Genomic DNA, 12,438 nt, shown 5'->3' with positions numbered 1-12,438 from the left:
TCTGCACCCCGTGTAGCTCCTGTATTTGAGGTGATTGCTGTATATGAGCTCTCTGCACCCCGTGTAGCTCCTGTATATGAGGTGACTGTGTATGAGCTCTCTGCACCCCGTGTAGCTCCTGTATATGAGGTGATTGCTGTATACGAGCTCTCTGCACCCCGTGTAGCTGCTATATATGAGGTGATTGCTGTATATGAGCTCTCTGCACCCCGTGTAGATCCTGTATATGAGGTGATTGCTGTATATGAGCTCTCTGCACCCCGTGTAGATCTTGTATATGAGGTGATTGCTGTATATGAGCTCTCTGCACCCCGTGTAGATCTTGTATATGAGGTGATTGCTGTATATGAGCTCTCTGCACCCCGTGTAGATCTTGTATATGAGGTGACTGCTGTATATGAGCTCTCTGCACCCCGTGTAGCTCCTGAATATGAGGTGATTGCTGTATATGAGCTCTCTGCACCCCGTGTAGATCCTGTATATGAGGTGATTGCTGTATATGAGCTCTCTGCACCCCGTGTAGATCTTGTATATGAGGTGATTGCTGTATATGAGCTCTCTGCACCCCGTGTAGATCTTGTATATGAGGTGATTGCTGTATATGAGCTCTCTGCACCCCGTGTAGATCTTGTATATGAGGTGACTGCTGTATATGAGCTCTCTGCACCCCGTGTACCTCCTGACTATGAGGTGATTGCTGTATATGAGCTCTCTGCACCCCGTGTAGCTCCTGTAGATGAGGTGACTGCAGTGTCCGCCATCCACCTGCTATAGCACAGGCAGCAGAGTCCAGCTCCCGTCATGTCGTGCGTCCTGCTCCAGCTCCAGTGTCGGAGCAGCCGCACAGCCCGGGTTTTCCCGCCCACCGGCAGGCATGGTAATAGAATAGGCTATGTAATTTGACACTTCAACTTACTGTGCTCCCTGCTAGTTGATTCACTTACTCACCCACTAACACTGAGCTCTTTTACTGTCTGTGGGCAAGAAAAGGACGGAAAGCTGCAGGAATAGGGGGAGGAAGTGCAGTGCCAGGCTGAGAGGTGCCCAACAACCCCGAGGATATTGTGCATGTGCTGTCGGGGCTGCCAGGCTGCCCGCTCTCCTGCCTTAAGCTGGTAAGTTTCCTCTCTCCTCACACCTCCATGAGAGGTTCTCCCAAACAATGGATCATGGAAGGATCTTGGGGATCCTGTGGAAGGACGGACACGCTGTGTATGTGCCCTGCAGGCTGGCCGTGGCAGTGGGCATGCCAAGCATTTCTGCCAGCAGCCTGTGTAAGGTCAGCGGGTCTGTGGGCATTGTGCTGCCATGGAGAAAGTTGCCCTTGGCATCCTGGCCATGTATGGAATGAGCTTGCTTTCCTTTTGTTGTGATGCCTGGCACAATTGATTGTTAGCTTGGTGGGCAAGCATCTCCTGTGCGTGGTGTAAGTGATTAACCTATGCTGTGCTGGTGGCCACATTGGTGCCAGTAGTGCAGCTGGCTCTGACACCACTGGCCGTGGATTCTCCTGCTGCTTGGTGTGCATTAGTGCAATGGTGGCCATCGTGCGTGCTGGTCATTAATATTAATGGTGTCTGTATGGCTGTGCTGCTCAGGTGCAGAATGGAAGCGGCTCAGCCCTGTGCAATGCTTGGATGTTCTGATGTCCCAGTAAACCAGCACAAGAGGTGGTGGAAAGGGATTTGAAAAGGAACTCTGCTTTCTTAGGAATCCCTCCCCCTTCCCAGGGCTATCAGTGTGTGATTTAGCTGCCTCTACAAATGCTCCTTTTAAAACACTTAAGGAATGTGTACTGACCCCCCCTTCAGACCTAAAATGTGTATATTGTCTACTCCCAGGGGAGCAAAAGCCTGGAAAAAAAGTTTCATCCAAACTTTTATGTTGTGAATAGATTTAAAAGTTCAGTAGAAGAAAATCCCCCTTCCCCTTGGCCTGGGCTTTCTAACTTTTCTTATACCAAAGCTGGTGTATTTTCTGAAAATGCTCCTCTAATGTGTGCAGTCATTGCCCGAATGTGATTAACCCTGTGTGTGCCCTGGGAAACCAGTCACCAACATGTTCCATTCATTCTCCCTCCAACCAGTCCAATACACAGATTTTCCATGTCCCATTTATATGGTCACTGTGTAGGGCCACTATGTGTAGGGTCAGGATACTGGTAGTGTGTCTGTGGATTAAGACCTGACTGCAGAGCAATTTGCATTTCTTTCCCTTATTAGAGACTTTTGGATTACAAAATTATTTTATTCTGGTAATTTACTGTAAGAAAGGCAAAAGAGCATTTGTTTAATGTTGTTTTATTTATCATTATTAGTGTTATGCTTTTTTAAAAAAACAATATTTATCAATAATATATCTTTGTGTCATGCAATCTGGTCAGTGAAGTATGTAGAAACACCCTGCTTGGGGATAACCTTTGCCTAATACACTCACATCTTGCTCGCCTGCAGAGCTGTGGGTATGATGTACAGTACCACCATGAGACTGCATTACTGTCTGGTTGAGCAGAGAGGATATTCTTGTGCTTCAGTTCATAATCTGCAAAAGGCTTAATGGTTCTATGGTGCCAAAGGAATTGCTTTTCCCCTTTTACTCCGGTAGATCTCAGTGTAGCTGGTGTTCTGACTGCTTTTTCAAAGCCTTGACATGAGAAAGGAGGATTTAACTTGGCAGCCTGAACAAATGCTCTTTCAGAGGTTTCCAAAGAGATGGTATGAGAGTGGTGAAGAAAAATAACCAAGTATGTGGGTTGTGTTGTGTATTTTTTTTTTCTCTCTTTTATTTTAAATGGTATCTACTCAACTGGTGTGATAGAAAATGTCCATTGACCATTGTCTGGTCCTATAGGGCCCTTCAGAAGCTAAAGGTGTTTATGATGATACAGTTGTGCTTTATACCTTGTCTATAAGCTTGCTTGTGCCTTCTGTTTCCCCGTGCTGTTTTTACTTTAATTCTATGGATGTTGACTTTGGAATTCATGCCTTGCCATTCAGGCCAGAATTTACAGCTTGGATTTTTGGAAGGTGTACTGACAGCAAAATTCACGTGAGACTACAAAAAGAAATGTCTTGAATATATGGTTTTTCAGGGAGGGCACGCGTTTATTTTACATATGTGGAAGACTGAGATATCATCTGCTTTAGTGGAATCTTTTGTCAAAGGAGAAAGTTTAGATGGATCCCTGTATTGTTTATATGTAAAAGTTCACACAACATTTTTCCCCAAAGTGTAAGTAATGAAGACCATTTTCATGGAGGCATGTCTTTATCAGTATTTTGCATCAATATTTGTAAGCCAGAAGCACAGTGCACTCTTCCTGTCAAAATTCCGGATTATATTTTAAGCCAATAGGGTTTACAGATTGTGAATTTGTGACTGTTGAACTACGGTATAGGTTACCTTGTGATGTCTTTATTGTTTGTACATGTCTAAGCTTAATTGTAGCGTGCTGCAGAATATGTTTGCGCTATAAAAATACAATTATTATAATGTATGCTGCTTCTAGGACTGCATCAAGGTTTGTTTCATAAATGCAAACTACGTTACAGATGTGAACAGAGACTTGGCCAGAATTAGAAACCTTAACACACATAAAGTGCAATGGAAAGATTTGCTGTTTGGTTTTACTCACTTTTTTTTTACACTGTTAAAAAATAATACAAAATAATGACCAAAATATGCCCATAGGAAACTGACTATTAAAAAGTTTCTATGTAGCAAGTGTGCTAGATAACCATAAACATCAATGGTCAGAGACAATCATACAGCATGATGTTGGATCACAGAAAGGGAACAAGTAAACATTTCATATGCTAAAAGTGCTACAACATTTTGATAGTTTTGCTAAATGCAGCCTTTAAGATATACTGCTAAAGTCTTTTACCAAAACAATTTATTTTGGTCATTTTAATATTTTCATTTGAGACGACCATTTATCAGTTGTTTTAGCTGTGCACACAGTTTTTGGCTTCTAGGACACTAAATTAGGAGCCTGAGGACTGAGTGTGGCGTCTCAGTCTTTTCTTACCCCGCTCAGGGTTGGCAGACAGGTTTTGGTGCTGTGCCTTCTTGGAGGCTGGGGTGTTTTTGTTATATTGTGGCATCAATCTTCTGTGGAGAAGGGGGAGGAGAGACTGGTGTTCACTGAGCACTGATTCAGGTTTATGAATGACAGAAGACTTGTGCTGACCCCCTTTTTTTTCTTGTGTTCAAGACTAGGATGTTGAAACACCAGCCTCCAGACAAAAGGCACATTGAGCAGCAAGGTCTGCAGCAGAGCACGTGTGACTTGGAGGCTAAATGGGGGGGATTACTGAGTCTAGCAATGTGTTCCCCTGTTTTAATATGCTGTGAACAAGTAAATAAGCCTGTTAACTTGTTTACATTGTAGTCAGGAATATAGAGAAGCATTTTATGAATTGCTGTCTCCTTCCTAGCTACATCTATTTTTATAACTAAACTGTTTCATAAGTTCAAAAATATTTGTCTAGAAAAGGCATTTGCTAGTACAAGGTGTAAGCGTCTGCAATTTCCTCATTGCATACATTCTGAGTAAACAATGTTGGCTTTCTTTTGTACCACTGTCATGAAATGTGTTTCATTGATAAATTCATATAATCTTGATTTGTTAAGGAGGCTGTCTGGTTGGAAAAAAAAATCAACTCTCAAAGAAAATGGCAAATATTTAGAAGGGTACCTCGGTTAGGCTTCTCAGTATTAGCCACAGTGGATATTGGCAACAGACAATCTATCATATTGGCTGATAAGCCTGTCGTGAATGGACCATTGATGAGAACGGTGTATTCAAATTAGCTCTATCGCAGAAGACATTTTTTTTTCTTGCAAATAAAACCTAGGAAAGGTAGTTGCAAGATATGGCTTTCATTTTAAATGAGCTGGTTGGTGGTTTATGCTGGCTATGAACATTCTGTGAGCATACGTTCCTTGCTCATAGTGTGTTATCGCCAGCACATCACCAGTTTTTGGCATAATATGCTACTAATAAGGTCAGTTTTCAAGCAGGTTTAAGGCTATGTGCACACGTTGCGGATTCTCTGCGGATCCGCAGCGTTTTTTGCGGTGCAGAAAAGCTGCAGATCCGCAATTAATTTACAATACAATGTAAATAAATGAGAAAAAAAAAGCTGTGCACACAATGCGGAAAATCCGCTGCGGAAACGCTGCGGTTTAAAAGAAGTGGCATGTCACTTCTTTTTTGCGGATCTGCAGCGGTTTTGTACCCATTCCATTATAGAAATCTGCAAAAAAACCACACAAAAAACGCTGCGGATCCGCACAAAAAACGCGACAAATTCGCAGCTGCGTTTTCTGCCAGGAGATCCAGAATCCGCACCAGAAATTCCTAAGGCTAATCCCCAGCGTGTGCACATAGCCTAAAAATCATTGCACCCAAAGAAGAGCAAAATTCTTGTTTCGTCAGGTGATTTTCTGCCTGTATAGACTAGCTAATACTTGAGAACAAGTGTTTCTACGTAATCATTTTCTGATGATAATGATTATCACTTCTCAATGGACCAATATTTTACCTCTTTCTTTTCTGCAACAGCTAATTTGCATATTATTTCCCAAGAAACATTGCCTGTTAGAGTCCATATTCAACTGGTTCCTTTAAGCTGGTGGAACTACAGGGTGGGTCATTTATATGGATACACCTAAGTAAAATGGGAATGGTTGGTGATATCAACTTCCTGTTTGTGGCACATTAGTATATGGGAGGGGGAAAACTTTTCAAGATGGGTGGTGACCATGGCGGCCATTTTGAAGTTGGCCATTTTGGATCCACCTTTATTTTTTCCAATGGGAAGAGGGTCATGTGACACATCAAACGTATTGAGAATTTCACAAAAAAATACAATGGTGTGCTTGGTTTTAACATAACTTTATTCTTTCATGAGTTATGTACAAGTTGATGACCAGTTATAAACTGTCTTCAAATTGCTGCCCATTGTATTGGATTGTCAATGCAATCCTCTTCTCCCACTCTTGACACACTGATAGCAACACCAGAGAAGAAATGCCAGCACAGGCTTCCAGTATCTGTTGTTTCAGATGCTGGGGTCATCTGAAGGCAATTGTCTATGCTGTGAAGATACGAGATGTGCAGCATCTGAAACAACGGATACTGGAAGCCTGTGCTATCATTTCTTCAGTGGTGTTGCTGGTTGTTTACAATCCCTCTAGCCTATCAGCATAATGCATCCCCCTTTACCACGTGGATAGTCACCCAATCCTAGGAAGACCATATACAAATACGATTGAACCAATGGGTTTACTATCAAAACGGCGCCTAAATGTACCTGATACCTATCGATGGTCACATTACAACCAGGGATTCGCAGCCTTACCAATAGAATGCCGCGTGTCATACTTAACCGACATCATCATATCCCTATTGTAAACAACCGGCTCAAAATCGAATATGTGCATATTTTCAAGATTGTGTATATGGTGATTATATCTGCGGTGGTGGATTTTTACTGTCTATGTATTAGATGTCTATTATTGTATTTTTAATGTGATGTATTTGGCAGTGGGAGGTGGCTTGATGGCGATTGGTGCACTGTGTGGCATCCACGCTATTTAAAGCTGACCCCTTACATTGTGTGTTATGCTTGATAAAGACCTTATGGTCGAAACCTTGCTGTGACATGGCTGAATAAGGCTATGTTCACACTTTGCGGTTTTTGCTGCGGATCCGCAGCGGTTTTGACGCAGGGTACAGTACAATGTTACCCTATGGAAAACAAAAACCGCTGTGCCCACATTGCGGAAAATCCCGGGAAAAAACGCGTGGAATTGCTGCGGAAAAAAAGGAGCATGTCACTTCTTTCTGCGGATTCCGCAGCGGTTTTCAACATGCACCAATAGGAAAGTGCTGTTGAAAATCCGCAGAAGAAACCGCAGGAAAATCCGCAGTGAAAACCGCAGCGGTTTTGCACTGCGGTTTTTCCAAATCCGCTGCAGAAAAATCCGCACCAAAATCCGCAAAGTGTGAACAAGCCCTAAAGTTGCTTTTTGGATTATTATACCTGGATGGAGCGCTGATCCTTTATTGATTTTTGGACTATTTGGATAATCCAGTAAGGTTCCCTGGAGATGGACCGGGCGCCCCAATGAGTGAGTGCTGTCAATCTTTCCTTTTTTTCTTGATCTTTTTTGTAAGTCAATGGAAAGTTCCTAGAATCACCGTTTCTCTGGATCAGTGATGTGTCTGATCCCTGTGATCGTACCTCTGGAACCTTCTCCAGTCAGTCTGCTAGGTAGATTGCTACCTGGCTCCTGGAATTTGAATAGGTTTTGAAAAAAACTAATTCAGAGGAAGCAACAAAATGGAAATCTAAACATAAATCTACACACTTCTAATTTGCTGTTGATTTTTTCTAAGCATCGTCACAGGAACATAGGTAACTATGCAGATTTTACCTCTGTGGCTCTTCCTGCAGAAAATGTAAACAAGAAATTTAATCCGCACTTGTAAATTTTGCTTCAGAACCACAGGCAATTGCCAGAGAAATCTACAACATTAAGTAAACTGGAGATTTGATTATTAAATTATGGATTTGTTGCAGATTTGGATCTGGTAGAGTTGACATGCTAGGGACTAAGCTGCAGGGATCTGCATGGCAAAAATCATGCTATGAAAATCTGCTGCAAAATGTTCTCCAAGCTGCAGGTTATATCACAACACTACTTGCAGCCATTATACAGATGCTAAAATGTAAACGTTCCTGCCATCACAATGAGGACTAAGGGGGATTTCTCATATGGCAGAATTCTTACAGAAATTTCAGTCTCATTTGAATGAATCTTGGAGAAATGTTTTTGTTGGTAGAATAACTAGTTAAATAGGACTAGTTTTCAGTTGCATTAATTTAAACAAATCTGCTGCATGTGAATATACCCATAAAGTGCAAAATTCTGTATGACATGCCACCGCTTCATAAACATGGTTTACTATGTATTACAAGCCAAGACGGGATTTGTTTTGGGAGGTTCAGTGGTCATCTTGTTCTAAGAAGTGGCAGGTCTGTAAACCCTACTCCTCCTCCCCCTAAGCCTGCGGTGTTTCTCCCCTGGGGAAATCTCTGAAATCTGACCCTGTAAGCAGCTGTCTGTTGTGTAGTTGAGTCTGGGGGTCTCTTTCTGCTTCTTTTCTTTGGAGAGGGTTCTGCAGGACAGGCAGTGTCATGCAAATAATGTTGCCTTTTGCTTGCTAGATTAATAATAATAAAAGGAGCGAGGTGTGACTTATCTGAGGCCTACAACACACATGTGGAATTCATGCAGAGCTCTTTGGGCAGTCACCTGCACCCCCTGCATAACATACATTTTGTCTGTTTCTGACGGGAGTGGTCCATTATGGAGAATTGGCTACATTTATTTCAGGAAGCAAACCAGGACTGGTTTCATGTGTATGATTAGTGTATATTGTTCACACTGTTACACTGGCCATCCAGATGAAAAATTACACGTCCAAAGTATTTCTGAGGTAATTTGATATAATTATTCCTGCTGGTCCTGTTTTGATTGCCTGATAGGTTATATCAAGAATAACTTATGTGCTTCCTATTCTGAGCTGGGGACATGTCCCTACTGGGGGAGGGGTGAGATGCTGCCTTATGCATTGTTCTGTTTCCTGACGGGAAGCAGAATCACATTTGTGACCTTTACATCCATCTGCGAGGAGAAACTGTGTGGCCTCTTCCACTAACATGGCAAAAAGAAGCAGCTAAAGCACTTGTGTCTGCGCTGCAGCAGTCAGATCTTTACTGTCCAGCTGTGCATTGGTAATTATTGTGGTTTTATATATCTTTTATTAAGCATGTAGTGTTAAGGTCATTTCAGAACATTGTAAATAAAAGACTGCTTTTCGGTGATGACTTCTGGGTTCCTCTTTAAACAACTTACTATGCCCAAAAATATTGATTGACATCTCTGACTTCCACCAATGTGAAAATGAGTCACTCATCCCTAATACTGAATGTAAAGTTTGTATGTGTGCCTTGTGGCAGCTACTGTATATATGTAATGGATATCTCCATTGGAGCGCTTCCATACGTGTGTGTGTATATATATGTATGTATGTATATATATATATATATATATATATATATATATATATATATATATATATATATAATATCTTTTTTTTTTTTTCTTCTTTTTTTTTTTCTTCTCTTAAGAAAGCAAGGTTGCAATGTGAAAGTTAACTCATGGCCAGCCAGGATGTTTCTGCCCTGTGGAATTTATTCCGTTTGCACAGTAGGCTTGCTCATGGATTTGTGTTCTACCTGCAGGTTTTCTCTTCTTGGTGCACTGCTTGCTCCTTTTATGTGTGTTTTGCTCCTGTGTGTTATCTTCCTGCTGCACAATAGGTTCTGGTTAATGTTTAAGGATAAGGTAACTCATTCATGGTTAGGCTGCAGTAAAAGAAGCAGAGCTGCTGGCTAACATTATTTCAAGGAGAAACACAATTTCAAGTGAAGCTAATTATACAATTTGTCTACAGTTTATAAAACTTTACACTTGACGTGTAAGTGACTGTAGCCTACTGTACCCCGTTATCAGCCAACTCTGTCTCGGCAGAGACTTCAGGCCCCCATACACCTCAAACAAACATTGGCCAGGTTTGGATTGCATTAGAATTTAGGCTGAGCCCACTGCCACCAGCAGTCTAAGGGTACTGTCACACTCTGCAACTTTCCAACGATCACGACCAGCGATACGACCTGGCCGTGATCGTTGGAAAGTCGTTGTGTGGTCGCTGGAGAGCTGTCACACAGACCGCTCTCCAGCGACCAACGATGCCGAGGTCCCGGGTAACCAGGGTAAACATCGGGTTACTAAGCACAGGGCCGCGTTTAGTAACCCGATGTTTACCCTGGTTACCAGCGTAAAAGTAAAAAAAAAAAAACCGTACATACTCACATTCCGGTGTCCTTCAGGTCCCTTGCCGTCTGCTTCCCGCTCTGACTGAGTGCTGCCGTAAAGTGAAGGCAGATCACAGCGGTGACGTCACCGCTGTGCTCTGCTTACTTTCCGGCCGGCAGTCAGTCAGAGCGGGAAGCAGACGGCAAGGGACCTGAAGGACACCGGAATGTGAGTATGTACGATTTTTTTTTTTTACTTTTACGCTGGTAACCAGGGTAAACATTGGGTTACTAAGTGCGGCCCTGCGCTTAGTAACCTGATGTTTACCCTGGTTACAAGCGAACGCATCGCTGGATCGCTGTCACACACAACGATCCAGCGATGACAGCGGGAGATCCAGCGACGAAATAAAGTTCCAAACGATCTGCTACGACGTACGATTCTCAGCAGGGTCCCTGATCGTTGCTGCGTGTCAGACACAGCGATATCGTATGGATATCGCTGGAACGTCACGGATCGTGCTGTCGTAGCGATCAAAGTGCCACTGTGTGACAGTACCCTAAGCTTACATGCTAATGTGGACGGGGCTCCCAACTCTTCCTCCACAGATTGAGCTGAACCATCTTTCAACCAACAGCTATTTACTGTGTATGGGGCCCTATAGGCTGGCCATAAACATACTATGACTGTTTAGCCAGCAGCTATTTGCCTTGTTTTCTCATTTATATTCCTGTCAGTCAAATAAGCTTGTTTGTGTGAAGAGAAATTGTCATCAGTCTGAACCTCAACCACTGATTATCTAAAGGACCCCCAAACACAGACTCGCCAATAGTTGTGTGTATGCAGGTTCTCTCAACATTCTATGAGAAGGATATGGCCTGTTGAATTTCTAGTACTTTTCTTCTACAGAGGATAAACCACTGCCGGAGGAGTGTCAGCAGCTCGCATAGATGACACAGTGACGCTCTGCTAAGACAAGTGTTCTGTGTATGGGGAAGTCAGGAAAGAGAGTTGTTGGCCAAAGGTTTGTTCGGCCACAGCTATCTAACATATATGGAGGAAAAAGAAAGGAAGGAAAAGCGAGAGGCTCGGAGCACAGAGCACTGACACTCAGATCATGCTCGCAGCGGAGCAGGAGCCGAGGGTCAGTAGCTAATTTAACTCCATTACTGTTATCCCATTCTCTCTCTTGCAAGAATTGGTTCACGGCTGCGGAGAAGATGGAAAACTTAAAGGAAATCTGTAACCTCACCTTGGCCACCGGCATCAGGGGCTTATCTACAGCATTCTGTAATGCTGTAGAAAAGCCCTAGATGTAACCTGAAAGATAAGAAAAGCAAGTTAGATTATACTCACCCAGGGGCGGTCCGGTGCGGTCCGGTTGGATGGGCATCGCAGGTCCGGGTCCAGCGCCTCCCATCTTCATGCGATGACGTCCTCTTATTTGCTTCCTGCCGCGGCTCCTGCACAGGCGTACTTTATCTGCCCTGTTGAGGGCAGCGTAAAGTACTGCAGTGGGAAAGGTTAGACTTAAGGTACCTTCACACGAAGCGACGCTGCAGCGATAGCGACAACGATGCCGATCGCTGCAGCGTCGCTGTTTGATCGCTGGAGAGCTGTCACACAGACCGCTCTCCAGCGACCAACGATGCCGAGGTCCCCGGGTAACCAGGGTAAACATCGGGTTGCTAAGCGCAGGGCCGCGCTTAGTAACCCGATGTTTACCCTGGTTACCAGCGTAAAAGTAAAAAAAACAAACAGTACATGCTCACCTGCGCGTCCCCCAGCGTCTGCTTCCTGACACTGACTGAGCTCCGGCCCTAACAGCAGAGCGGTGACGTCACCACTGTGCTTTCACTTTCACTTTAGGGCCGGCGCTCAGTCAGTGTCAGGAAGCAGGCCCTGCGCTTGGTAACCCGATGTCTACCCTGGTTACCAGTGTAAAACATCGCTGGTATCGTTGCTTTTGCTTTCAAACACAACGATACACAGCGATCGGACGACCAAATAAAGTTCTGGACTTTATTCAGCGACCAGCGACATCACAGCAGGATCCTGATCGCTGCTGCGTGTCAAACGAAACGATATCGCTAGCCAGGACGCTGCAACGTCACGGATCGCTAGCGATGTCGTTTCGTGTGAAGGTACCTTTACTGTATATGGATGTGCACTGTCCGATATACACTGCCAATCACAACATGTAGCATTTTTTTTTTTATTATTCCTCATGCCGACTCTGCATGAGACAAAAGACGCCAGTCGGCACAGCTCTATACTATAACATTGAAACATCGGATAGTACTCGTCATAGTTATACGATGGCTATTAGCCAGTGTGAGTGTATCCTTACAATGAGGTTATATAGAGTATTCTTAACTAAAAAGTAGTTTCAGTGCATTTTGTCTGCCTTTCTTCAATCGCTCTGATTCACAAAGAACCAATTCCATAAAGAACTAGCAGCTTATGTTAAACATATTGCTTGGAGTCCAAATAGTTTTGAAAGGCAATATGTTTATGAGAATATCAGAAATTTGACAAAAGTAA

The 12,438-nt window shown here is 43.3% G+C and overlaps 1 protein-coding gene across 7 annotated transcripts in view; it reads left to right on the top strand.

Moving 5' to 3' along the window:
• The first annotated feature begins 798 nt into the window (after positions 1-798).
• The window catches only part of ZMIZ1 (zinc finger MIZ-type containing 1), a 626,177-nt gene continuing 614,537 nt past the window's right edge, over positions 799-12,438 (top strand). For 5 of the 7 annotated variants that reach the window (XM_077259397.1, XM_077259402.1, XM_077259399.1 and 2 more), the window contains exon 1: positions 902-1,115. The gene's annotated coding sequence lies outside the window, so the exon portion shown is untranslated. Of the gene's footprint in view, positions 1,116-12,438 lie in introns of all 7 variants that reach the window. The other 2 variants (XM_077259396.1, XM_077259401.1) reach the window with 2 other exon arrangements.

This window comes from Ranitomeya variabilis, chromosome 4, assembly GCF_051348905.1.
Source record: "Ranitomeya variabilis isolate aRanVar5 chromosome 4, aRanVar5.hap1, whole genome shotgun sequence".
NCBI classification, from domain to species: domain Eukaryota; kingdom Metazoa; phylum Chordata; class Amphibia; order Anura; family Dendrobatidae; genus Ranitomeya; species Ranitomeya variabilis.
The sequence above is the reverse complement of the archived record's forward strand: the minus strand, read 5'-3'. Positions and strand labels throughout refer to the sequence as shown.